Below are 6,904 nucleotides of genomic sequence, written 5' to 3'. Positions count from 1 at the left end.
CATACACAACTAGTAAAAAAAGTTAAATCTTTAGTAAAAGCGATTCCTTATTTGTATATTCCTAATCCTAATGCTTTTAAAATAGTTAAAACTGATGCTTCTAATATAGGCTATGGTGGTATTTTAAAACAAAGGATTAATGGTAAAGAACGGATAATCCAATACACTTCAGGGCATTGGACTCCAACCCAATTAAATTACTCTACTATTAAAAAAGAAATTTTAAGTATAGTAATTTGTATAAATAAATTTCAAAGTGATTTATTAAATCAAAAGTTTTTGTTAAGAATTGATTGTAAATCTGCAAAAGACATTTTGCAGAAAGATGTTCAAAACCTTGCCTCTAAACAAATTTTTGCTAGATGGCAAGCGCTTCTAAGTATATTTGAATTTGATATTGAATTTATAAAAGGAAATTCAAATAATATACCAGACTTTCTAACCCGCGAATTCTTACAGAACGATGGGAAGAAAGAAGGATAAAGGGAAGAATCCTATACCAGATTCACCTAGTAAAAGCTCACCCACTAAAGCTCTTTCAGAGCATTCAGAAGACCTACCTAAAACCCTAAATACTAGTAAAGACCTTAAAAAATGGATTGAAGAACTTTCTCAATCCCAAGAAGTTCTTAAAGCATTGCAGAATATAGCCTCTTCTTCCACAGAAGAGTCAGGTATGGCTTCTAAACCTAAAGCGATCGTACCCGCTCATGGTACGGCTACTCTGTCTCAAACGGTAGACAGTAAAGAGTTATCAAATCCGTTGATGGCTGTGGATTTGCCAAAAATCCAATATACTAATATTAGTAATATACATAAATGGTTTGTAAAAAGCTTGTATGATTTTGAAATTGAAGTTGAGGATGGGTATAACAATATCAATCCTTGGCAAATTATAAAACATTATTACCCTGAGAATTGGTATTTTGTTCCATTTGATTTGTCAAAATCTCAGGAATATTATCATAGTATATTAGTAGAAACAAGATCAGTAAAGATTAAACATACTTTTGATAAAAATAAAACCATTTCTTATTCTTCTTTACAAATAAAACGCGTCATCCACCCTAAGGATTGGCCCGTATCTTCTTTGTATACACCAGTAAAATTTAAAACTTTGTATAAACATTGTATGATTTATAATTATTTTGATTATAAAGACGCGTGGGATAAAGTTTTTGGTATTCAAAACCCAACTACTACTCATTCTTGGTTAATATATTTTGATCAAAGTATAAGTACTGATTTAAAAATACCCAATTGGTTTAAAAGATGGTGGCAATTTAAAGGTATTTCTGAGGAAATCATTCCTCCGAATATCATTTCTTTATACCAGTACTTTAAAGCCCATTATAAACCTAAACCTGAAGAAGTTCATATTCCCTCTCTTATGTACTATTGTATGTCCTTCTTCACTCCATGGGTATATCAATGGTATTTCGACTATCATTATATTCCAGGAACCCAGATTCCTATGTTAGTAAAAAGACATAAAATCAAATGGTGGTGATCTTTTAAAAACTCCACTACTGAATTAAAAATCCGTCAATGGATTCTAAACAAATTGTCCGACCCATCTAAACCAGCTTTAACGTATGCAAACACATTAGCCATTCAGGATAATCCTCAATTTGGAATCCAGAAGGCCCAATGTCAAGCCCGTTTAGCTGTTGCTAAAACGCCCGAAGAATATAAATTGATCTGTCAAGAGATGTTTGAACAACTCTCTACCAGTTCAAATCAGCCCATAAACCCATCTAGTAAAGCCCATAGTGCATCCTCTAGTAAATCTTCAACCACTACACGCCATAAAGGAAAAAGTAAAATGGTAATATCATCATCATCTTCATCCCAATCTTCATCCTCAAATGACGATAGTGATAGTAATGATGATATTCTCGGCCCCATTAAAATCAAAAGTAAAGCAGGTCAAAAGGCTAAAGCAAAGAAAGAAAAAATAAAAAGAAAAGAAAAGCTAAAAAAGAAAAAGAAGGACAGCTCATCGTCCTCATCTTATTCTGAGTCCTTGTAAATAGGCAAAAGGAACCATATTCCTTCAACTTTTTAGTAAAACGCCAAGATATTATTTCCAACTAATCGGGTGGCAGACCAATCACTATTCATCTACAGTAAAGGTCAACCACTGTGCAGCTACAGTAAAGGCCACGATGCTCAAACAGTAAAAGTCAAGACACAGTGGCAGACAACCCACTGTTCATTAACAGTAAAAGCCAAGATTCGATGGATTCGATGGCCGACATGGCACTGTTCATGAATAGTAAAAGCAAATAGTAAAGATTCCAATACTATGTTATTTAAAGGGAGCCTTTCCTCTTGTGAAGGCATAAGCTTGGACTTGGAAGTAAACTTAGATTAGAAGACCTCTCCCCTTTCCTTTCAACATCGCTTGTAAGGATTCAAGGTTAGAGATTCATGGTATGTATAAACTAGTTTGAGCTTATCATTTAAATTTTAAATTGTATATTTGTAAATCAAATTTAAATTTTGTATATATATATATATATATATATATATATATAGGATGCTTTAAATGAAATGTTTTGATTTATATATGTTTTACAATGCTATAAGTGATTTTTATGATAAGAATTTATTTATGATAAATCTCATTATGACTTTAAGTAAGTTTTCAATAAAGTGAGTTTATGAGAAATTTCCTATATTAAGTAATTATGTTTAAGTATGAGAATTTCATGAATTACTTGATTTCTAAACTAAGCTTACATTAATTTTATGAAAACTAAAGAAAGAGATAAGTTTTATGAGAAGTGTTATGACTTAAGCAATAAAGCTTTATTTTTGGGCTATAATATACTTGGTGTGGATCTGATGCGTGATATGATTTATTATATAAGATGAGCATGCTCGGCATTTAATGTCATTATGATAAGAAGCTATGATCATATGCTATGCACGTGGGTGTCTTATGTTAGGGCGGACGCGCTCAATATGTTATGATAAGTTGGCAACTTAAGGCCATTATGAATAAGCTATGAAAACTTGTCTGCTTCTCTTTCCCCTAAGTGTATGCAAGCCCCTTGGAAAATATTTTTTAAGGCAATTAAATGAATGAGATTATATTATTTTAGTAAACCTTAGTTTGGAAATAAATGATTATGTTATCAAATGAATTTTCAAAGCATGACATTTTGGTACATGGTTTTAAAATAACTACTATGTATATTCTATATTCTATATTCTAATATTCTATATTCTAATAGAATGAATAATGTTCTAAATTAGATTAGAATATAAATTTTGATAAATATATTATAAACTAATAAAATAAATATATTATAAAAATCGAGAAAAACCCCCAAAAGAGCTACTCCTTACTCAAGTTCCCAATGAATACCAAGCAAGCTTTCATTGATTCAAGAGATTTCTGGAAGTCCACAGAAAAATTATTGCTAATTGTCCGAAGTGGGAAGCAAAAATATTCTGATAAAAATGTCCAAGTAATAAATTTATGATTTGGAAGAATTAAATTATTTATATTGTTAATTATAAGTTTATTTGATATTTCTTTTGCTATAAATGTGTATATATGTTGAAGTGTTAATGATTTTATAATCTATATATTAAGTTAGGACGGTGTCTCCGGCATCGAATGTGGCATCCGCCGTCGAGTCTCTCGGGACTGGGTGGTGGGTGTTACAAAGTGCCTAGTGTCACTACGTGTGGTGCACGCCCCATCCAAGTGGCGTACGTCACTTCTCCTGTGGCGCTAGGCACTTTAGTTCAGAGGTCCGGAATCTTAAAAATAAATGAAGTGGACCTGATTCGAAGATTCATTAGTTAAGCACCAGACTTTATTATTCATGAGCGCATTTTTAGTCACAAATGTATTGAATAAAAACTAATAAACAATATTTGGGGTTGTGATGGGTGTATTTGTCCATCAACTATGATGAACATTAAGATCTTCAACTCTAAACCTTGTTTAATCTTTAAATTAATGATTTTACTTTACTTTTTTTCATTTCCAAGCACTTTAAATTCCAGTCCTTTACTTATTATGCATTTTACTTTAATGCTTTTTAGTTTATGTAAATCTAACCCATTAACTTTAGTTTAGAACTTCTTAACATTGAACATTCATCATTTCCATTATTGTTGAATGAATGTATGAATGGAGCTTATGTGGAAGTTTATTCTTATTTGTGTTTGTTGTTCTTTGTGTTTGGATTATGGTTTTGTTCTTATGAAATTAATGTAAAGGACCTTTAAGGGGTCCTATTATTGCTTATGTGTAATTAATTAAGGGGTTTGGAAAATTGGAGGGTTAATGGGTAGATTATAAAATTAGGAAATGGTTTGTACTCTTTTCTCCTCCCCCTTTCTTTGGATGATTTAATCTTACGTTCTATGAATGAGATAATATGCATGATTGTCATGATTTCCAAAATCGCATAAAAAAGGTTTTACATCTCAATTAGAGTTAATCCTATTATTAATTATTATGAATTAATGGACAAGTAGGAAACCGATTTAAACTAGGCGGTTCGGGTCCCTAACACCTTCATGAAATCGTACCTAACTCCCTTACTCTCAATTCTAAAGAATCAACTAATTAGAGAATTTTCCCTAAAGAGGGTGGCGACTCCAAAACAAAACTCTTACCAAAGTAAGATAACCTTTTTTCCGAGGGTCAATGAATGGGTCTAATAACAAAAAAAAAAAAAAAAAATTCATAAATACATTCACCTATCCACCTTCATTACATCATCAAAGAATACCATTATCAGTCCCACCTTCATATATATCATTCCTATCCATTCATGTTTCATAGCTAAGGCATTATGGTTACATGATAACAAGTCTATTATAAAGCTATGATCATACATATCATCTGTTGGGTTTCAATATCAATAATACGCAGTAGAATAATATAAATAAAACAAATTAATTATACCAACAGGGATTCGTTTAAACGATTAAAGCAATAAAACTTGTTTAGAAGAATATCTCTTTTGCAGATTCTTCGAAACTTTGATCTATGCGGCTAGGTTGTCGCAAACCACAAGCCGTCCAAATTTCTGACCTCTAATAGTATCCACACAAACGGACAATTGAAAAAACTATAAAACTATTTTAGAGGGTTGAGATGTTAGAGCATATGATGGTGCTAGCTATTGTAGGCTCTATGTTTAGTTTTGTGGCTATAAGCAACTACCCTCGTCTTTAGACTATATCTTTAAACTTATATATGAAAATCCTAGGTTATAAATAAATAAATTATAATTATTTATTTAAATATTTTTAAAAAATAAATTATAATTAAATTATATATGTGCCCATTTATTTATTTAAACAATTTAAATAAATAACTCATAATACATATATCAATAGGATTTCAATTTAATCAATTATATTTATTTATTTAACTATTTAAATAAATAAATCATAATTAAAATATTAGATTTATTTAATCTAAAATTTATCTTAATAAATTTTAGACATAAATCAATTAAGTCAATACTTAATAATTTAGGTAAAATTGTAATTAAATTTAAATTACAATTTTGCCCTTAATGTCCCAAAACTAATTTGTAATTAAGTCATATTTGATTTGATTTCTCATTTTCACTTTCTCATATCCATTCTTATGTGTGTGACTTTCTAGGTTCCAAATATATTTGCAACAAATATAAATTAAATTAATTAATTAATATTTGAAGGTCAAGTAGATTGCTTAGTAACATGTCAAAACCACCCAAATATTTTGAAAGTCAAAATAGTTTGACTTAACCTTTCAGTGTATGGTTTATCAGTGTAATTAATATCTCTTCATCGTTAATGTTCTGATTTGGTAATTAGGCATGGAGTGTGTTGCCTTACTAAATCATGTTAGTTCTCTTAATCTTAGCCATTATCATTTGAATGAAATTCCAAATCTAATTTGCTAATTTCATTCTACCATGCGCAAGGATTTCTTAATGAATACTAGTAGGGAACAATTATAACATTTTCTCTAATTTACTTAGGGTGATGAATCCTCTCTTAATTACACAAGTATCTCCATACAGTTCCTACTATGCCCAATTAATCATTGCTTATTATTCTTGTAATCGATAATGTGAACAAAGAATCAAAACATAATCATCCCCATATAAGATAGCTTAGTAATTTCAAGTCAAAGGATCATTAAACAACCATCACTTGAGTGTTCCATAGACACAGGTAACTCTCCATATGAAATTCCCATGCAGGTCAATTCAGTGGACTTATTTAAATAACAAGCACCTATATATTAGGTCTAGATATCATGTATATCTCAACCAATGAGCACAATTGCTTTTGTAAGGAAAGGACATAATATGTACCAGTTTCAACAGCTCTAATCATTGTCTAATAAAAAGGAGAACATTGACTAGGAATATTTAGAGACATTGCTTTAATGCAAACATAAAACTCATAATTATAACCAAATTATAATTTATTTTGCAAAGCAGTATTTTCTCACGGACTTTGTCATTTACCAAGATTCAAACAATAGAATATAAAATATAAATAAATGCCTTTTATTAATAAAAAATATTTATTACATGAAATATTATATCTAAAATATAACCAATTAAATTGGCTATAGGGCATATAACTAACATCATCGTCTCTCTAAATTATGATACATGTCATAATTACTACATATTATCATACGTATCATCGCCACTATACATTATAGGCATAAGAGGATATAAACATGTGTTGACTCGTGTTTTTATGCCCTCGCCTAACCCAATGATGATATAAGGATGCAGAATAGGGAATTAGGGTCAACCAGAAGTGTTTTTAACCAAAAATTGATTTAAACCGGTTCAAGGAGTCTGACCTGCATTAGGGTTGCGTCACGCAGCTATCACCTGCGTGACGGCACTCATAG

The 6,904-nt window shown here is 30.5% G+C and overlaps 1 pseudogene; it reads left to right on the top strand.

Annotated features, from left to right (window-relative positions):
• The first annotated feature begins 463 nt into the window (after positions 1–463).
• On the top strand, positions 464–2,032 carry LOC149495552 (uncharacterized; annotated as a pseudogene).
• Positions 2,033–6,904: the final 4,872 nt, after the last annotated feature.

The sequence above is a fragment of the Jatropha curcas genome, chromosome 6 (genome assembly GCF_041381405.1).
Source record: "Jatropha curcas cultivar XTBG-Jc1 chromosome 6, XTBG_Jcur_1.0, whole genome shotgun sequence".
Lineage (NCBI taxonomy): Eukaryota > Viridiplantae > Streptophyta > Magnoliopsida > Malpighiales > Euphorbiaceae > Jatropha > Jatropha curcas.
Note: the sequence above shows the minus strand (reverse complement) of the source record. Positions and strands in the feature narration are given on the sequence as shown.